This window comes from Rhinichthys klamathensis, unplaced genomic scaffold, assembly GCF_029890125.1.
Source record: "Rhinichthys klamathensis goyatoka isolate OS25496 unplaced genomic scaffold, OSU_Roscu_1.1 h1tg000376l_1, whole genome shotgun sequence".
Lineage (NCBI taxonomy): Eukaryota > Metazoa > Chordata > Actinopteri > Cypriniformes > Leuciscidae > Rhinichthys > Rhinichthys klamathensis.
In genome coordinates, this window is record NW_026606883.1 from 281,772 (window position 1) to 304,162 (window position 22,391).

The following is a 22,391-nucleotide window of genomic DNA, read 5'->3' on the forward strand; positions in this document are numbered from 1 at the left end:
AACTTTAAGGAACGTCACTACCAAACTTTTTTCTGCAATTTAGCAAACTTTTTTTGGGTGTTAATCCATAAAAATGTAGTTTTTATGCATGTACAACTGTTCAGGACTGTGCTAGGTAACCATGTGCTGGCTATCATCTTTCAACTATAGGCTCAAAAGTATCTAAAATTGCCACTACCGAAACATGTGATGGTTTCTGAGTGTTATCCGATAACATTTAGTTTTTGTGGGTGTACAACTGTTCAGAACTGTGCTAGTTAACCATGTGCTGATTAGCATATTAGAGCGATAGGCACAAAAGTATCTAAAATTGTCACTACCGAAACAATCATGACCGAAACATGTCATCATTGTCATCACATTGACATGTCATCACCACTTTATCATTTATTTGGGGGAAATAAACAAATTTTTAGTACAGTAATGCAAATCATTATTATTTTAGTATGTTTTAGTAGTGTTTTAGTATGTGAGTTAAAATTCTGCAGTGTGATGTCACTACCAAAACCTTACTGTCACTACCGAAAATGTGTTTGGTTCAATGTATATTCAAACTAATGAATCCTTAACTTTGAAATCAGTATGATTAACTTAATGCCTTTTACAAAGAAAGATTGTATTCAAAATACAACAAATTTTATAAATTACACTTGAAATATTGTTGAAATTCTAATTGCTATTGATTAACCTGTGAAAACTTTTTTTTTAAATAAAAAAATATATGTACAAGGTAGATGTTAACAAAATATTAATGTCAATATAAGCCAATATAAATTTGGGGAGAGGAAAAATATTCCAAAACTTTCTGAAAATACAATATGATAATTAACTGCAAAATTACTGGAAATGTGTACCTTGGATATTATACAAACATACAAAATTTGGAAAAATATATATATTTTTTCAAGACGTTTCCAACTCTGACTTTGAACCAATTCTTAAAATGCCCCATATAGGCCTTAGCATATAGCCTGGATATAAACTGTGACGTAGTTAATCTGGTTAATTTCTTCCTCTTTTCTTTTTTTGGTTAGTAGAAGTTTTGAATGTCCGGTAACTTAACTTAGATTTAATGGCCACATTGGCTGGTGGGTGAAAAAGTTAATTTCAAACCCTGTAGGCTATAGTCTAGAAGATCATTGTAGGCTACACAGCATATTGGACACAAATCTTTGTCGTGCAGTGTAAGTCATAAATATTTTTGGTCTGTTCTGGGAAAGCTACATGTGCTAAAAGGGCGTTTTTGTCAACTATATAGGCCTATATGCTGTCATATATGATTTTATTTACATTTAGTTATTTTAAATTTGTTTTTAATTGATCACTTAAACAGATTATTTTTCGAATAGACTGTTTAATTATAAAACGGTAAAAAGAACCTAGTAGATAGGTACCCTAACATGACAGGGGTGTTAGTGCATGGATGGGGAGCTTAGAACTTCGGGCTGTTTTGTGAAGAACCCTCCCCGCGTGCCCGTCAGCTGCTCTACTCTCGCGCATTCGGCGCGCGCTGAAGATGGCGGAGCAGCGCGAGCGAGCGGCGCAGGATGCGCTCACGAGACATCAAAGTTATTTCTGTGGCGTCCAGTTGATTCGCATTCTCGCGACCGCTCTCAAAGCGGGCATTTAAAACGGTAAGGGGATGCGTGCTGAGTGCTGTGTTCTATGCGTGTTCCAAGGGGCTGTTTGCTTTTTCTGGAAACACACACACACACACACACACTGGTTTGGCGTTGACTTCAGTTGCAATGTGGCAGTCCGCTAGATGCAGAACATCTCGCCTTCAGCCTTGAGTTATGCACGAGGACTTGTTCGATGAGAGTGGTATGTACTAGTGGGTTGTTTGTAGATTGAAGACAAATCAGTGCTATTGTTTGCAAAGTTGCAATGTTTACAATTTGCTTGAGACCATCAAATTCTCTACAGTCAGTCAGTAACGTTAGCCAACAATAGGTGGAAGAGACCTGTCAAAATGTTTGTGTCTCTAGAACGGGGTTAGTTTATTTTTAGTTTGTGTTCAGCTTTTATATATTAGTAATGGAAATCAAGGTTCTGTTGCACAGTTATGTGCTGAAATGGGTCTGTTTATTTATTTATCTGTTGCAGAGATTGACCGATATTGCTTTTTTAAGACAAAAAACAATTATTTTTAATTGTCTGATAAATTAGCCTACATAACCGATTTTTATTGTTGACAATAATGATGATTAGACCACAAACATAGATATTAAAAATGGATTAAGAATGTTTGATAGATAATAACAACAAGCCTAATGATCTAGATGTTTGCAAAAATATTTTTTGTTTTGCATTCATTTAGTGAATTAAGATACGCTTTTCTTGAGAATACCGTAATTGGCTGTTATTTAAGTCATTGTGTAATTTTCCAAAAATCATAAATTAAGTTTAAACGAATTGTTTGTAGGCTACTACTCAACAAATGGTGGCATTTATCAGTATCCCTATAAAAAGAACCGATAACTGATTAAATTGAAAATTGTGACTATCGGTTACAAAATATTGTTTAAACCAATCAGTCTACCTCAATTATAAAGGATCTTTTGTCACAGTTATCTCCATGTAATTCAACGCACAAACAAACCTGTTGATGATGTATCTTTGTGCTAAAACATACAACCTGGAATTGTTTGCTGTTGGCATTTGGGGTGTTGCCAGCGCAGTCTGTGATATTCTGCCAAGGTGTGTGGGAAGTTCCTCTTGATGTGTTTATTTTGTCTGTGTTTTGCACATCAAAAAAAAAAAAAAAAAAATTGTTGTCATTCTAACATATCAGTAAATGACATATTTTAAAGCACAAGGGCCTGCTTGCTTTTGAGATGCTTGTTAAGTGTCTTACGTTGTGAGGGAATAACTGGACTTTATGATTAGGAAAGCATCTGTTTTCTTGCCTGTGAATACTCACGACAAGATAGTTTCACTGGCTGTGCATCCGAGATTGGAACACATCCATTTCTGTGATTTTATACCATAGATTCTGAGACAATTAAGTCTCATTTAATGTGCTACTGATAATATGTTTGCGGTTTAAAGTAAAACGAAACTGGAGTGGAAAGACACAAAAGACTATTGAAGTTTTGAAAGAAATGACTACTGTTGCTGCTGGTGGACTGATGGCACATTTGAATTGAAATTATGAAAATCGTTTTTAGACGTTTTAGCTTCGACTCAGTAATTACATTCGGCAGCTATTGAAGTAGGAGAAGAGAGAAATAAAAGAGCATCCGCCTCCTTTGAAATGAACCTATTAATGCCTCTCATTTGACTGAGGAACCCAATGAGTGCTGGTCAGAGAGCTGAAGATGAATACTACTCATTGAGTGCCTCGTTGATGTCCTTGATGAGTCAGATATAATTAAACATTGTTGCTCGTGGCCTTTATTCTCCAGACTGTAATTTGCTTCACGAAGAGCTTAATCAGTGCTCAATAAAAGTGGAGCCAAACCTGTTTATGTGCTTATACTGTGTAAATAGACCATACCTCCTCGTCTGCACACGGCAGCCACCTCCTTCAATCCGTCATACCCTGGATGCACATCAATGCACGTACTCTTATAAATTACTTTCTTATTTTTTGTAATACACTGCCATGCACACAATTTATATGAATGCTAGTCATCAGCTACTTGTGTCCATTTGACATCAAGTGCAATGTGCAGATTTTTATTCAGTCACAATAGTTAAGTCAACAAAGCTGTTTGTTTCATTGTTAATGGTGCAAAACCTGCTTTAGTATATGAAAGCTAATCCTTTGTGCAAACCAAGGCCAAGGGTTGTTGTCATTCATTGTTTAATTTAGCTCTTGACTTTTAAGGCGCATCTCATGATTAGTGGCTGATAACACAGTCTCAGTTCTGTTTTTGTGATGTAACTTTAAAAAGTGGCCAGTGTTGCTTAGAGCAAGACTAATTGCTATATTTAATGGAATTGAACAAAGTGAGGTGTGTTTGCATGTATTTAATTAATTCCAAATGCAATATTGTTGTACCCACAGTGCGCTGTGTTATTGGCTGATAATATTTTATGCAATGCTTTTTCATTGCTGTTTTGGAGTTTGTTTTGTAAGTGGGTTGGCGTGGTGGTGTTCTGTTTGTGGTGTGGAATGCTCCAATGCCTGGTTTCAGGCCTAACCAATATCTATATAGTGTTCCTTCTTCAGTTCCCAAAGACTGAGTTGCTCAATGTGTCCCTGAATTCTCAGAGCATTGATTTAAATTTTAATTTATGAACTATAAGACATTTTTGTTGGATTCTATCTCTCTGCTCTTAAAGGCAGTTGAATTCACTATTGCAGTAATTAGTTCCAAAATTTAGCCATGCCTATGTAAGCATCACACATAGGCCTACGCATCCGACAAAGGCCGTTTCAAAATATAGACTACATGATTATGCTGTCCCCTAAGATTTATTTTTGCTAAATTGTAACACAGTGTTGCATGTATCCTTAACAGATAAGCCTATCTCACAATGCACATACTGATTATAAACATGCTTGTATGAAATGGTTCGGTTGAATTAAAAATGGACTATTTTACCCAATGCATTTTATGGTATCATGCTGTTAGCTTAGCAACATGGTAATGTCTAAAGGTGCATTCACACCATGTTGGAATTACCGTAATTACAAGGTTTCGACTTGTAAAAAGCGTTCACGTCGTAGAACTCGAAAACCCGACTTATACCACCTGACTGCTGCAGATTCATTTTGCCATTGATAATGTTGCCATAGAAACACATAAATCCGAGTCTGAAGAATGTCACTTGTTGTCATTGCATAATTATGATAATTGCAACATGGCGTGAACACGGTATAACTCCTAGGTGTTAGCTGCTTTTGTGGACATTAGACATTAGCATGTTGCTAAGCTAACAACATGATATCATAAAATACCTATTTAATAGTCAATTGAATTAATCTGAACTAGGCAAGTTTATTTATATAGCACATTTCATACACTATGGCATTTTAAAGTACTTTACAGAAAGGAATTAAAATAATCACAAAATAAAAGCAAGGAAAATTAAAACAGAAATTAAAAGAGTAAAAAGATGATACCTAGATAAACTTCTCATCTGGAAAAACACCGGTGTATCATATTTTTCACAACTCCCAGTTTTACTCTGAGATTTTCCCATGGTGATTAAACTGTGTCTGATTAAACCATGGTGGAAACACTGATTCATAATATTATATATTATAATATAATATACCTATAATCTATATAGTGATCAGTGGTACGTGATGAATGGTGTAAAGTTAATCACTCAAATTTCACAGATTGCTTTATGTCACAAAAACATTGTAACAAAGACCAGTTGTAATACAGTACCATTTATAAACGCAAGAAAAGTGGTAGAAATGAATAGTTTTCATCATTTTGAAATTCGATGTAGTTATTTGGGTTATTGGTCACAGAGCTCTTGCTTCAGTGTTATGTGTTCGACTCAAACACGTGATGTCCTTATAGTTAATGCCTGACTCAGTGGTATGAGCTTCAGAAAATCATCCAGAAGGTCTTTACTAGTCTGTATTTTAGTTGCCTGTTGTTTTCTGTAGGATATATTTTACTGTAAATCTTACTTTCCGTTTAAATTGGGATCTCTTGGTATTGCTTTCTTCACTTAAAGTTAATGTTGTATAGTTAGAGCCATTATTTTTGTGTTCTGTAAATGGCTGAGGGTACTTGTAAATAATCCTTTTGTTTTCTTATCTGACCTGCAAACCCCTCATGATGGAGCCGTCATGAGCATCTGTGGTGGAACATTCACATTTAAACCAACAGGTGAAAATGTCAGTTCAGTTTTGAGGATCAAGATGCTAACAATAGAAGGCATGCAGAGGTAGCGTCTTGAAGTCTCCTAGACAAGTACGTCCTGTCCCCAGGCAATAGTCTCCAAGCCTTGTTAGCCGACAGTTCCTGCTCTCTCCTCAAGAAGGAAGTTAGGAATGGATGGTAGCAATGTTGAAAAACCCGGTAGGGGGGATGGTGGCGGGCTGCTCCACGGGGAGCCAAGAGCTGTCTGGTCAGGGATCAAATTCTCGCACTGTTGGCTTGCTCGCATCCATAATTCATGTGCTTTTTTACTTGCAGAGGAAAATGGAAAATGTGCTGTGCTTTTTCCTCCAACTCTCTCCTGCTCTCTCGCTCTTGTATTTGCTTTTGTCCTTTCATTTCATCTAACTATTCTCTCTGACATGAAAGAGTCCGCTTGAAAGCAGGCTTTATTTGCTGGGAAATCCATAGATTTTTGGGTTTGTTGGATTTTCATATTTTTATGCCCGTACTCATTCCTGTGGCTCTCTGCTGACTTATTTTCCTTCACATTGCACACTAACATGCTTTCATTTTGGTTAGGGATTTTCAAAACTATGGATTTTCAAAATAGGCTAGCCTGTGAGTTGCACGAGTGACCAGTTGACTAATCACCTGACCCTGATTGCACAGGTAATTTCTTACGTTTTTGCATTAAAACACAACTAGACTTGGACTGTTTTTAACCTTGCATGGTGTTTAAAAACGCAATATTTGTGGTGGGATGTTCAAAAAGAGCAAGCACAAGTAGCTCTTTTTACCCCAAGTACCTGGAAGTTTAGGTGTGTTCACTTTACGCCATGTCGGAATTACCATAATTACTCAATTTGTAAGTGTTCATATCCTCGTAGAACTCATAACTACAACTTGTAAACTGAGAGCTCTGCACTCAAAATAGCATGGCTTCAGCATTAAAATGTAATTAAGTTATTATTTCATAATATTTCTGTTTAATAATTCATATAGTTGAGATTGTTAATGCCTTAATAATGCAAGAATGATCTGAAAGTCTGAGGACGTGAACAGATCCAAGTAGAATGTCGGGTTGTCATCCAGGAATCACACCTCGATCGTTTGATTTTGGTTCATTCACACTGCCAGAGATTTTCCGGAATCTGCTTTCACACACATCCCGTAAAGATCCCATAAAGACACGCGTCAGGACGTGACGTGTAACGTACGCGTCGAAAACATGTTGTGGTACAACAGCGGAAGTGTTTGCATTGCTTTGAACAACATGGCAGCTGATCAGGCATTAGATGTTGATGTTCAAACTTTATGTACAACATGTTTCATTGTCAAATCACAACTTTTTTTTCAGTTATGACTTCTTTTCAACGTGTTAATTCGATAAGGAATGCACAGGGCGCGTTCCGGGACTGATCCCGGCAATGTTACTAGGTCCTCATCCCGGCATCGATCCCGGCATCAATCCTGGGACGTATATGCGTTCACACAGAAGGCACTAGCAATTTTACAGCAATTTCCCGGGATCAACGGGCTGTGTGAAAGGGGTTTATATTTCCTGTTAGACGTTAAATACACATTTAGAAAATGTCTTTAAGATGTTTATGATGTAGAATGTATGTAAAACTGCTTTTTCTGAGACGTTTATCAGATGTTTTTCCAGATGAAGCGCACTTTAGCAGGCATCTTAGAGACGTACCTGTGCTATCTGGGACATACATCTGTAATACAATTAGTTTTACACACAGATGAAAGCCAGGGCCTTATTTGCATCACTTATCGTTTTTTGAAGGGACTTTATGGTATAAATATGTTTAAGCTCCCACAAAATTAGATATTATGTGTCCTAGAAACTACCTTGTCAGATGCAGAGTCTGCATTAAGCACAGCAGGTAATGTATTTTCCTCTCCAAAATCTGTTAACTCGGATAAATCCATTTTCATTCAGTTCAATGGTTTTAAGTTGGCAGAGAAATCGTTTTTTTCCCCTGCTTTTTATCAAATCGATTACCCATTCAGGCTTGTTTGACCAGCTGAAAAAAGCTAACATGGCCATCTGCTGATATTGTCATAATAATGTTTAAACACCGAATGTTAGAACTGGATGTTTGAGACTAGTCGATATACTGCTGCTGCTAGTCGACTTGGAAATACTAGTCGTTTACATATGCACATTTAATGTTTTGCTTTATATTTTTAACAAAGGCTACGTTTAAATTACAATCATGTTAATGTTTCATTTTGAAATGAATATATTATTTTGAAAAGCACATATCTGTAGCAGAAAACAAAATCATTTCATTTTACCCCAGATTTTGCATGCTTTGGTTTTCTCTGTGGCTCTCGCAGCGGGTTCAGAAAAATGTTCACATTTGGAAGATGAGCAAGTGAGGGAGTATTTTGAAAGCCTACACAAATCTTTTCCCTTTCTTCATGTCAAAAACTAGTATATAACAATATAGCTTGCTTATGCGACTAGTCAGTGGCAACATTTCGGTTTCAACGTCAATGAAATTAGTCGTTGCACACATTCACACGGCAGGTAAACCCCAGCAGAGCGTCATAGTCAGAGATCAGACTGTATTGGGATTGCTAATGGAGACTGTATGTTATTTACTAAAAATGTTTTCCTCATAGACTTGCAGTTTACTTATATGCCTGGTTAACTTATCAGTAAATAGATCTACTGTAGAACAGAATTCACTTTTCCTCTAACCCAGCTGAGTGGATTGATCTGACATCCCGGATTACCTGTGAACATTTGACTTCCAATGCTCTCCAATTGTTTCGGTTTACAGTTAGTACACACTTAAACAGTGTTGGGGAAGCTAATTTGAAACAAGCTGCAAATTTCTCAAAATGTAAAGTACTACAGTCAAACTACCATCATGTAACGTTATAAAAAATAGTTAGTTACACAACAAGCTGCTAAAAAAACCAACCCGATCTCATCAGAAAATGTAGCTATTTGTGAGGTGGCAAATTTGTACAATGATTTGTATAAAAATGTACAATTTTTAGAAGAAAAGTATGAAGATCCACCCCTAAACCTAACCTCCAGTGAGGCGTGTAAGCAGATCATACAAAATTGTGTGAATGAGAACAAATTCATACGAATTAGCCATCAATTTGCCAAAAACGAAATATGATTATGATTTGCCATGAGAGTGTTGATCAAAACATGGCTAACTATTGTGCATTGAAGCTTTTTAGAGAGCAATATCTTTTTAAAAATTTAACATTTGGATGATAAAATTTAGTTAGACTGCAATTAGAGCAGTCTTATCTTTCACAGAAACAATGAGTTTCTCAAATAAGGTAATTGCATATAATAATTGGCTTCAATTTGAACTGATAAATTTACACTACTGTAAATGCATCTATCTAGTAAACCTAGAAAGCAACTAACTAACTAAAGTAAATCGTTTTGAACCTGTTCGTTTACATGAACCATTTGAACAAAGGCCATGTTCACAATGAAAGGGAGTAAATAGGATGATGCGAGTCTTTGTGCTATTGCTTGCTAGATGTTGACAATTGACTCTAATTGTATCCGGTTAGATAGTCGCCGCACCACGTCACTGCTCATTTGCATACATATGAATACTGCTTATCTTTGGTTTATGGCCTGTGGTCAATTCGCCAACTCTCATTGAACTGAATGGCTTCCAATGACGCATTCGCTGTCAGTGTGAACACCCCTCGACATGGACGTATTCAGATGCTCTCTATTTTTGTTATTTCATTAACATTGGGTATGTCATCTTTTGTTTAAAGTGCTCATTACGATGACCCATTTCGATCTGTTTTTCATTAACCGAAGGGCCTTTCTGCATTCATCACTGTATGACACTCCGCCATCTACAAAACCATTAGTTTATTTGTTTGGTTAGTCTGTGTGAATCTTCATTCCTTTAAAATGGCTGGGATTTAAATGACTGGAGGTTTTCTTCATGCCGGATTGCTTTCAGTCTTGCGTCATTTCCTTGTTATGTGCTTTGGACTGAAGGCACTTCAAAGACTGTCATCTTCATTCCATAAATGGAAATCCCTCATTATGGTTCTCAGCCATCATTTATCTCACTCTGTTTTCTGTCAGAGAAATCTGTATAATTCAAGGATTAATCCATGATATGTTGCAAAGGATGAAGCATTTGTTGTTGATTTCTGTTTCTCCACAGTTAATCCAAATCGCTTTTACAAACGAAGATCGATGCACCCAGCCTCATGGTCTATGTCAGTGCTGGTCACGTAATTCATTTACTCTCCGTTAGCCAGCACCCGAATCATAATTAGCTCAGTATTTCTGCATCAAGAGAGCTTGATCTTTGATGTCGTTTCTACATCATTGGACAGACTGATAACTTTAAAAATGTTAAACATTTTTTTAAATGTTATGATAGCACCATCTCCCATTTTTCTGATGTAACCAGAAGTCAAACATGTTCTTGAAATAACTCGCTAAGAATTTTAGTTCTGGAACTCCAAAAAATATATTGGGGTCAGTCAGTTCTCCCAGGGTGGCAAATCCCGTTTTACTGTGCCAGCTGAACTCCTGCATGTCTTCATCTTAAAGAGACAGTTAACCCAAAAATAAATTTTCTCACCTTCATGTCATTCTAGACCAGTATGTTTTTCTTTCTTCTGTGGAACACAAGTTTTTGAAGAAATGTCTGTGTTTCTGGAGCAATATATAATATTTTGTGCTTCACAGAAGTCATACAGATTTGTAATGACATGAGGGTGAGTATAAATGACAGAATATTCATTTTCATTTTTCAATTTTCAATAGGGCCTGCCACTTAATGACTTACGAAATTGTCATTTTCACAGTACTCTAATAGATCTCTTTCATGCAAACAGACGATATTTTGTTTTGCCTTGAACTTGAACGCGTGCCTAGGGGCTGACCTCTGCACAGAGAGCAAACACTGATTATAGTGCTCCACAATACCGCTTTGACTTGTTTTGAAGCAGTACTAGCCATTAATTATAAAGATGGAGTGTATGAGGTGCATACATTTGCATAAATTTGCATCTTTAATACCATGGCAAAAAAAAAAAAAAGTGTACATGTAATTTGATGGATTGTCAAGCGTGCACACAGACCTAGGTTAAAGTGGAGTTCATTCTAAAATGGGACAAAATATTTATATTCTTAGCAAGCAAATGATTTGGTGGCTCACAGGCACCCATGAAGACATTTTTTTCTAGTTATCTGGTGAAAAAATAGAAAGAAACCCACACAAAAAAAGGCTCACTCTATTTTCTCATTCAGCAGTGTTTGGCTGTGTAATAGGATACTCCACTTTTCTTTAGTCTTTCTGAATCCACAATGAGATTCGCTCTCTCGTGCTGCCTTTTGAGTAGCGGCATTAGCCGAGGGCTTTGTCACTGCAGGATTGTGGGAAATGATATGCTTTGAATTCGAAGCAGGTGCTTTAGATTTTATTAAAAGGTCGGAGGAGGATAAATGCATTGTGGTCAACAGTTAGGTTAAAGGTTGTGGCCGTCAAGTAACAGTTGGAATCTGTTCTCTGGTCAGTTCTCTGGTCACAATGGTTCCCCTATCATAATGGTTAAATGTGGAGGTTTGCAGCTGCGGGGCGTCCCACAGGGCCTCTAAATCCCCCTGCCTGTACTTCGACTGAGCCGAGCATCTCTCTGAATACCCGTAATGCTCTGCCTGTCTCCTGGGGCGCAATCAACTGAAACTGGCCCGTAATCTCATAAAGAGAGTGAGAGAGAGTACTTCAAAACCCAGCGTCATATTATGAAAATCCTCACCTGTGGTTTTTGGCATGGAGTCTCGCATCCACGCTGTGCACGTGTCATAACAGCGGATACACCTTGTCATTCAGAGCTTTCAGCACTGTGAGAACATAGTTCACTAGATAAATTATGCATGAGTTATGAACATCCTCTGAGAGACAAGTTGTACTTTGGAAAGAGATGTCTTGATTGTGTACTTCTAACATTAACGATGTTGTCTAGGTCCTGACTTTGCCGCATCTGCTCCGGTTTGCCGTCTTTAGCCGTGTCCTCCTCTGCCCCACAGTAGTAATAACTCTTCTGCAAGCTGTAGTTGCTGTCAGTGACAGGATGGAAAGCTTGCCAGATTCAACCTCAGGCCTAGGTTATGGGAGGTCGTCCAAGAGCCGGTTTTCTATGGCATCTTTCCATAGGGCTCCACAAAGAAACTGATTAAAGGTGCTTCTGCACTGGGAGAAACAGGCGACAGGACTTGAGCTCAGGCCCGACAGCTGTTGTCAGCTGGTTTAATGAATTTCTTCAAGGCGCAGTGGATAACTTTCTATGTTCTCTTTACTTTCAGCTTTTTTTATGAGTATTTGAAGTTGATAATAAGGAAGCATCTGTTATCCTAAAAAAAAGTTGTCTTCTTTAAACCAAGGCACTCAGAAAGACGGAGCAGGGCCCCTGTTATGTAATATGTAATATATACACTTGTTATAAAATTACACGCATGTTTTTATATTAATGTATTTACATACTTTATGATTATGACATTGTACATCATTAATGATCATTTTAATGGCTTGCAGAGTCATATAAACTTGCACATTAAATTTAAATTGTGCAAAATACATTTTAATTTGGGTGGGTCAATTAAATATTTAGCTGAACTTTAGCTTTTTAACTTCAATATTGGTTAAAGTTAATTTACTGTTTAAAACTTTGGGGTCGGTAATTTTTTTGTAAAAAAAAAATTGAAAGAAGTTTTTTATGCTCACCACGGCTGCAATTACTCGATCAAAAATACAATAAAACTAAAAACAATTTAAAATAATGTTCTTTCTATTGAATATATTTTAAAATGTAATTTATTCCATTTTCAGCAGTCATTCAGTCTTCAGTGTCACATGATCCTTCAGAATCATTCTAATAAACATCTTTTATTAGAATGTTATAAAGAATGTTCAATCTCTCTCTTCCAACCAGCTGTCATTTAGGCCCTGTTTACACCTGGTGTTTTAATCCGTCTCTTTTGTCCACTCCTAAACCACTTCTGTCCTGATTTCTTCGACGGAAGGGTCTATGGGCGGGTAACTAAATGTATGGGCTTTTTCAGATCTTTCGATCTAATGGACGAAATAAGCTCATGTAATTTACATATGAATGCAAAAGGAGACAACAGAAAAACATACAGAGAGCATCAGCTTTCATTTCTGCTCTGACAGCCGGAAGACCACGGCGAACGCTGTGAGTGTGTGAGAGAACCAAACTTGGGCCTTCAGCCGACAAAGTTTAAATCCCGTCTGGCTAGTGTGCTTCCCATAATATTTACGCGTTAGGTCATTAGCTGGAGCGTAGGCAGTCTTTAGTGGCTGTTTGAACACATTCAACCAACATAAGCGTCTACACTATGAAAGCAATCCGGTCGAATGCGTTTTTGACTACCTCTGGAAGTAGTTGAAAGTGGACAAGTTTAACTTTTTTAGACCCTGTTTGCACCTGTATTTAGCATCGTCCACTTGTGATCCAATCGACCAAAACAAATCTAAATACCAGGTGCAAACAGAGACCACTTTTCATTATCCAATCAGTTTCTGACCATTTCAGTCAAGAATATGTTTTTTGATTGAATATCTAGGAATTATTCTTCCTCTCCAGAAGTATAATAAGTTGCAAATGCTGTTTTTCCTGTTGACTCCTGTTGAAAATGTTGCTAGCATTATTGTGAATGTGACATTGCATTAAAAGCAGTATCATTACCAATACTGCCCAGTCTCGGAATAAAACAGCCGATTTCACCATCACTTATTTTTTCGATTGATAGAGATGTTTTGAAATTCATTAAACGCTGTTCATTGAATCCTCCCTGGATTTAATTAACTTCATTCCATTGTTTGAGACTTGGAGATTGAATCAGCAAAGCCATGGTTAACCATTAACTTGGCCCTTAATATTGTGTGTCCTTTCACATGCTAACAAATTTAACACATGCCCCCAACACTGGTTAATCTATTCAGCCCTCTCTTGCTTTACTCTCTTGCTCGGAGCATGGATCCTTTTTCCTTCATGAATCAGAATGCTAAACGCTTTACCCCGGAGTTCAGCAGAGGTGTCTCGTATAGGATTTCCGCCAGGCTGCTTGACCCCATTAGGTTTCGTTTCTGGTGCCTAAGCTCACAAGGGAACACTAGCCACATTGATGCATACAGCGCGCATTGACTTATTGTTCACCGAGACTCCAGAGATTAACCTCTCAGTCCAACACGCCCGAGGAGGGGGTCTTATCTGAACCGTGAGAAAACTGGAAGCCATTGTTGGCTTCTCTTTAGTGGTGCTATGTCTGCGTCTTTTTGCCTTTTTTATTTTGCAGCTTTTACATCTTTCTTTATTTGCGCAATTCTTCTGTAGGACTATAAAAAACCCAGTGGGCAAGGCCGCAATGTGTATTTAATTTATTGAATGTGAAATTTCTCCAGACCCTGCAGTGAATTATTAAATTATAGCAGTCTGTTGTCTGGAGATCTTCTGATCTGTTCTGTAGGTTATATGTCTGGATGTTTAGTGAACTTGATGGCTAAATACTACATTTTTGATGGCTCAGCCAATTAAAAAAACCTGAATGCTTGCTATCTGATCTGTACTTGTTCCCCAAAATCGAATGATATTGTTAATGTGTAGCTCATTGTCTTTCTTATGTGTAACTTATCTCAAAGATCTGAGAAGGTGTATAGGTAACTCTATCTTGTTAGTCCTGGACTGTGTTTTTACTGCATATTGCACCATTTATCAAGATGAAAAGCCTCTAGTTGTTGATCAGATGAAGGAGGTGGGAAAAGGTATTCATTGGCTTTCTTTAAAATGTAAACCTGTCTGGATAGGAAAGGGCATACAATGTCTTATTAGACCACATTACTGTCATCTGTTGCTCACAGGTCTGGTTCTTAACACAAGATAATGATTTTCGGTGCATTGGCCTTGGATATAAGTGGTTTCCAAATGAGAGGCCTGCCTTAAATTCCAGGTTTGCACTTCTCATGTTGCTTAGGAGCTGTATCGATACTAATACAGTTAGCTTCTATTCTGAGAAATGTCCGTTTATCCCTGTCAGTGAGATATAACTTGCCGTCACTGTGTGTATTTTGCAATTCCAATTATTTTTGTTATATGGGTGGTTGACAGTTAAGCATGAAAAAATACATGCCAATATCTTTGTGAACGAGACATTAAAAACCATATAGTTTATAAATCATAACTTTTTAAACAGAGTATAGTGCATTGTTTTATTTTTTTCAGTATAACATATTTTATGCTAAATATGATGTTGCATACAGATCATAGATAATATATAAATACAAGAAATGTTGCATTCTCATTTCCAATCATTATTCAACTGAAATCAAGGTTCTAAGCATACTAATTATCACAATTCCTTTCTGTTCTTTTTTTGGTTTGTTCATTTGATGAGACGAACTATAATTACATTCATTTGACAGAAGATGACTCAATTTCCAACTCCTCACATTCCCTTTTTTTCAGTCATCACTTTCTAATTTTGAATGTTACACCAAATGATTAGCATATTTTGAATATACAAATAGCACACATCAGTTTACAGTAGTTTGACTCTTTATTCTGTCACGGTATTTTTATTCCTTTCCTTTCTATAAGAATACCCTGATGTCATTCCACTTTCTCTCTTCTCCTGAACACAAAAGAAGTCGTTTTTGTCCATGCAATGAAAGTCAATGGGGTCCAAACAACATTGGAGCCCAATGATATTCAATGTATGGGCAACAGTGTTGTTATTGTTAACTAAAGGTGAACTTAAAACTAAATCTTTTAAAAATGGGTTTCAGTAGCTGCAATAAAATATTGAATATATGACACATCAGAAGGAAAACTTATACTTAAATGAAAATTAGACATGTTTCCCATGGTAGTGAACTGAAATTAAAATAAATTGAAGTTGAAGTACTAAAACTAACCTGAAATAGATAAAATAATACATTTAAAGATAAATAGAAAAATTAAAAACTAATACAAATTATTAAATAATAAAATCACAAACTTAAAATAAGATTAAAAATAAAAGCTAAATACTACAAGCTATGAATACTATAATAGTATGTAAATAATACTAAAATAACTAGAATGTGTGGTAGAGCTGAGTTTTATGATCATTCTAATATGCTGATTTGATGCTCATAAAAAACATTTTATTCTTCTATATTTGTGTCACTTGTCAATGGAATTCTATTTTCAGGATTGTACAGTATGAATAGAAAGTTCAAATGAACAACATTTATTTAAAATACATATCTTTTCTAACATTATAAATGTCTTTTACAGACGCTTTTGGTCGAAATAAGGCATCCTTGCAGAATAAAAGAAAAAAAGAAAATCTTACTGACCCCAAGCTTTTGAATGGTAATGTGTGTATGTATGTATACCGTGTGCATATACTTTATACTGTGTATACTTTTAGTCTTATAGTTGTTACTATTCTCATCAGTCTCCATGTCTTTCGTTGTAATTGCATGTTTCCTACTTTCTGCATGGCTGGAAACTTGACTTGGAGATGAAGTTCAATGGTGCCAGCTGCCAAACCCTTAAATGCCCTGCAGTCCAGACAGCTGCCTCTAACCCACTTACTCCAGTGATGTCCTCAAAACCTCTTAAACTCAGAGACTCCTCAACGTTCATATCGGTCTCCGTAATATCACATCAGACTGACAGAACCACCAACCTGAACATCAAACACAGTGGAGAGGACAGGGGAGAGTGTTATTAAATTTGACAACCAACCAGTCCTTTTGAATTGAAGAATCTCTTTCCTGGAGAATATTATAAGCAGAACTAGAATTAAAAATTTACCCTCAGCATTTAGCTGTGCCATTTTAAGAAATGAAAATCTTAAAGATTTCATGTTCTCAATTCCAGACATCGAAAACATGTTTTCTAGACACCATGCAGAGAAAAATGGCATATCAGAGTGGCTATTATTCCATTTCTCCACCTCCTTCCTACACGGTTCACAATGAAACCTGAAAGGTCACATCCCCCATGTATTTCTGTATATTAAAATGAAGTGTCATGCGATACCATCTCCGACTTAGATAGCTGCGGGGTTGTTTTGTCAAAGTTTGCCATAATGCTGAAAACCGGGCTTTAGGCCATCAGGGAGACGGGGAACTTGTCAATAAAAGCTCTTCCCTGCTGTGAAACCCTGTCAGTATTTTGACACTCTGTTGCAATATTCAGCTTCTTGCAATGCAACAGTCTCACTTCTGTCATCGACCATAGATTTGTTTTGCAAGTTGTCCCACATAAATAACACAATATTTGGCAATTGAGTTCTAATTAGTTTTGGGGTTTTTTTTCGATTCACACAAAGAATGTTTGAATATTAGTTGTAAACTTGGTCTAGACTTGTGTATATGTGTGTGTGGTGTAGGGAGAAGTTATTGCATCATTGCACAATGCTTTATTGCAAAGCGTCCCACTCCTGTTTTTTTCTATTATTTCAAAGTGTTGACGTTTTGACAGAAACTTTCAGAAGGAGGTAAAATAAGCCTGGCTTTTGCTGAAACATGGCGTGTGGGAGTCGGCCTGCCACCATTGGAATTTAGTTTGCTTTGTGGTTTCCTTCAATTCAGTGTGTGTGAGAAACACTTTGATTTGTATTTTACATTCATTTACATGCATGCATTTGGCAGACGCTTTTATCCAAAGCGACTTACATTGCATTTCAAGCTACACATTTACATTCTTATCAGTTCTTGTATGATTTGGCTTGTGTGAATGTATGATTATATGAAATGGCTCCCGTTCATTCTGTAATTCTTGGTTTGTCTCCTAAAATCATTCTTGGAGTATTAGAAAAGATAGAATATTGGAGAATCGAAAGAATATATTTCACCCAAACATTCTATTATCATACTCCACCCTGATGTCATTCCAAACCTGCATGACTTTCTCTCTTCTCCTGAACACAAAAGAAGTCGTTTTTGTCCATGCAATGAAAGTCAATGGGGTCCAAACAACATTGGAGTCCAATGATATTCAATGTATGGGCAACAGTGTTGTTATTGTTAACTAAAGGTGAAATTAAAACTAAATCTTTTAAAAATGGTTTTCAGTAGCTGCAATAAAATATTGAATATATGACATATCAGAAGGAAAACTTATACTTAAATGAAAATTAGACATGTTTCCCTGGTAGTGAACTGAAATTGAAGTACTAAAACTAACCTGAAATAGATCAAATAATACATTTAAAGATAAATAGAAACATTAAAAACTTATACAAATTATTAAATAATAAAATCACAAACTTACAAATAAAATCTAAATACTACAAGCTATGAATATAATAGTATATAAATAATACTAAAATGACACTAATGGGCCAAAAAACAGAGACACTGAGACATAGTGTATTTCAAAATATCTTTTGTGTTCCACAGAAGTCAAACAGGTTTGTAACCACATGAAGGTGATTAAACTATGACCGAATATTTATTTTTGGGTGAACTATCCCTTTAAGCTCATGCATGATTTACACATAAAACCATTACTGTCACCGCTATCCATATTTCAAATCTACAATGGCTCTGTAGCAGTTGACTCTGTCGTGTTAATCTGAAATTCAGTCTCTGGCTGTCTTTCTCTGTCCATCTTCCTCTAGTGTCTCTTCTTCATCCAGCTGTTGAGTTAATTGGTTTTCCCTCCAGCCTATGAAGGAAAGTAATGAGACTGCGGTTGGTACGCCGGGACCCTCCGGCTGCAATCTACTGGTGAAAAACTTAATTTTTCAGTGCTGTTCCATCTCATTGCTCAGCTCACCAATTCCATCACGAAACCAATTCACACTGTTTCCTGTCCCCTCCCCTAACTCATTACTCTCCCCTCTTTGCCTGATGTGTGTTTTCACATTTCATGTCAACTTCTTTCCTTTGTCGCTTCCGTTAGCAATCAGAGCCGGGCTTTAATTAGAAGTACACAGTGTTTGATTGCTCGAACATGCATGGAATCGTTCAAAGTGTTATAATAATGATGCCTCCGTTGCTGCTTGCCAACACCTACAACAGATGTTATCACCCCCTGTTCCGGAGGCGGGCTTTTTTTCCCAAGCGCAAACTTAAAAGAAAAACTAGATGAGCACCTCTTAACCCGGCAGAACACCTGAGGGTCTTCCTCGCCTCGCCCGTCTGCACTGGGGCATTGACAGCGGAACGTCCTTCCTTAGGAACTGAATGGGATTACATGCCTGCCAGTGTCGACAGGTCTCACATCAGTGGTAAACTGTTTCCTAATGAGACGCTAATTACAGCCTGATAAGGTCAAAGCCGCAAGGTCTCGTCGTAATTAGCAAAATATTCAGCATTTCAGTTCTCAGCGTAGTTGAAGATAAATGAGAATATTAATATGGGCATTGAGGGGTATGATTTGCTCAAGGTGAGCTCAGCCTTTGACAGGACCAGCATACGAAATTGCGCTCGTAAAAATGCTCTGGTCGCATTCCACACAATAGCTGTTGACAAGCTGACAAATTAGATCTTTAAATTGTAGGCCTTTCTTGAATAAACAATTTTTTAGAGCCGTAAATCATTGTAATGCCTGCACAATTGTTTTACCCACTTAGCAGTGTGTGTTGAATTAAAGAGAGCTCACCCAAAAAATGAAGATTTTGTCATATTTCCTCACCCTCATGTTGTTCCAAACCTGTATGAGTTTCTTTCTTCTGTTGAACACAAAATATATTTTGAAGAATGTTGGTAACCAGACAGTTGATGGACCACATTGACTTCCATAGTAGGAAAAAAAATACTATGGAAGTCAGTGGTTGCAGTCAACTGTCTGGTTACCAACATTCTTCAAAATATCTTCTTTTGTGTTCAACAATAGAAAGAAACAGTAATGACACAGTTTTCATTTTGGGGTGAACTATCCCTTTAACATTGTGTCTGAAAGACACTGTAAACTGTTCATTTTAATGAGCAAATATGAAGTGTCCAGGATGACCAGCATACTTTGTCTATTTGTCATTCCTGAATTAAAAAGTGTGTTTTGGAATAAAGAAACAGTCTGATCATTTAGATTTATGAATTGAAGGGATATATAGTTTACCCAATTATTATTATATATTTTTTCAACATTTGTCATGTACCCTGATGTCATTACAAACCTGTAAGACATTTTGAAAAAGTATGCTATTTTTAACCATACAATGTTTTGGACTGCATGGATTTTCATTGTATGGACAAAAACTGTTAAAACAGTTTAATTGTATGAATAGTTTAAATATATAAATACAGTCTATCTTGCATACAGTTAAAATTTCTGCTTTTGTGTTCCGCAGAAGAAAGTAAGTAGCCTAAATAATGACAGAATTTTAATTTTTCCATAAGCAATTCTTGGCAAAGATTTCTCAAAAATAGTAGAAGTTAGATGTAACATGATGTGGTTTGTTCTGAGAAAGGTTTGGAGATTTCACATATCACAATGCAGGTCCTGGATTTAATAAATGACATTCCATCTTCAAAACCTGACAAGGAAACATCTCATTTCCTTTGGCCTGCATACTGTAGCACTGCTGGAAAATCACATACAAGTGCTGCTGAGCATCTTTTCCTTTTTTTCCCCTCCTCCCCCCTTCTTTTCTTTTCCCCTTGGCTTAATGTTTTAAAAAGCGAGAGACTTTGGCACCGCTTTGACAGGCCGACAAGTGAAATACCTTCATTGGAGGAGATAAAAGCAGTCTGGTGTCCAGCGCTTATGGAGGGAGGCGCAGAGATGAGCTTGTTTCTGAGCACTTCAGCTTAGTCATGATGTGGGAGAAAAAAGAGACACATTGAGCTTCTTGTGTTGAGTTTCAGGCCAAGCCTGCGAGGGTACCGTCTCTGGCAGCGCTTCATTTTCGCACCATTGCATCCAAGGTTGTGCGTGAGAGAGTTTGTGGGAGAGTGTGCGCCAATGTGAAAGTCAAATGGGAATCCAGACCTCTCTAGCCATCCTCCCGAGCCCTGACCAGCGCTCTGCAGGGCAGTCTCGACTCGCATCAAAAGCGCTCCAACCAGCAATTTCTGTTGCGAGAAAATTACACAAGGACGAAATGTTTACTCAGACGTGAAACGGAATAGAGATGAAACGAAGCCAAATGACTCCATTTGTTTCACTGTTTCGGGAGCTGTTTGCGGCCTGTTCTGTTTAGGGCTTTATGGATCTCACTGGGATCTGGCAGTACGACCTTCAGTGGAGTGAGTAGTCTAATGGCCTGTGAAGGACAGTGGTCTGAAATGGGGAGGCAAGAAAGTGTGAACCTGGCGGGACAGCGCATTTATCATAAGCCCTAAACCTTGAATCTAAACGTAGTGTGCTCTGCTGGTGCCCTGAGGCCTATCACAGCATCAGCCATAACTGTCTAGAAAAGATGAATAGAGAAGATCCGCCTGTTGTAGGAAATAGGAAATATCTTTAATAATATATTGATCCAATGTCAGATTTCACTTTGTATTCTGTTCATTTGTAATGAAATGTTTTGTGTGGTGTTTTCTAAATGATCAATGCATAAAATTTGATATTTGAAGTTGGATATTTTGAGAGACTTGTGTCTTGTTCATATGCTCATAAGTTTTTGGTAAATGGAGTAAATGGATGTCTTTTTAAAATGTCCACATTTTAAGATATAATGTCAAGGTAAAAAAAAAGAAAGAAAAAAAAGGATTCTAGGATGCCATTTGAAGGTAAAAAAAAAGTTAAGTCTTTGAATTTGGTTAAATTATTTGAAGATTAGTTACAAAAGACAATGCATTTAAATATTTGTATATATTGGTAAACCTATCTCTTGGAGGGATGCTTTAATTTTTGGAAAATTAATGTTTGATTCTGGGATTTCTAACTTTGCAGTGTAGTACAGACTCTGTTGCTGATATATGTTGCTATATAAAGTGCTTTAGGATAGATGGGATCCTCGTTTTTACTGCATTCACAAACCTTGTATGCGTAGAGAATATAAACCTCTTATTCATGCAAAATTCAAAAGCATGCTTAGCTCTAGATCTGAGATAATAATTGCACATTCAATTATTTAAAGGTCTCTGGAAATGTATTTGTGTCTCTGGGAAAACAGAACCACTCATTGAAAGAATACGTCTCATCAGTAAGCATCAGAATCTACAGCAAGTCAATAATTAAACTGATTTTATGTGTGTTAGATTTATTGCCTAAGGTTGTGGTATGCCACTTAATTTACACCTGATCTGAAATGCAGGCAAGTTGGATGAAGCCATGCACTTATTGAGATTCAGGTTTGGTGTCAAGGATGAGATCCGCTGACTGAACGGCTGCCATATGGAGGCACCATTTTGAAGTCATTTTAGCCCTGGAGCTCCATCAAGCCATCTTGTGTTTACGCCAACTTTAGCAGTCGTCATGGCAACCGCAGCAGAACATAATATGGATCTTTCCATCATATTTTCTCTCACAGCTTCAGTCTGAGTTTTAATGTGCTTTTAGTAGCGCTAACTAAACTTAGTTAAGCAATAAGCAGACACAATTACAAGCTAGTAAGTAGCCCACTGGAGTTGCTGTTACTTAGTTGGTGGGTTGTGTTAGACA

The 22,391-nt window shown here is 37.0% G+C and overlaps 1 protein-coding gene across 2 annotated transcripts in view; it reads left to right on the forward strand.

Annotated features, from left to right (window-relative positions):
- The first annotated feature begins 1,479 nt into the window (after positions 1–1,479).
- Positions 1,480–22,391, forward strand: part of ndst2b (N-deacetylase/N-sulfotransferase (heparan glucosaminyl) 2b) — a 79,405-nt gene continuing 58,493 nt past the window's right edge. Inside the window, exon 1 of one of the 2 annotated variants that reach the window (XM_056233691.1) lies at positions 1,480–1,634. The gene's annotated coding sequence lies outside the window, so the exon portion shown is untranslated. Of the gene's footprint in view, positions 1,635–1,724; positions 1,825–22,391 lie in introns of those variants that run through there. The other variant, XM_056233692.1, reaches the window with a different exon arrangement.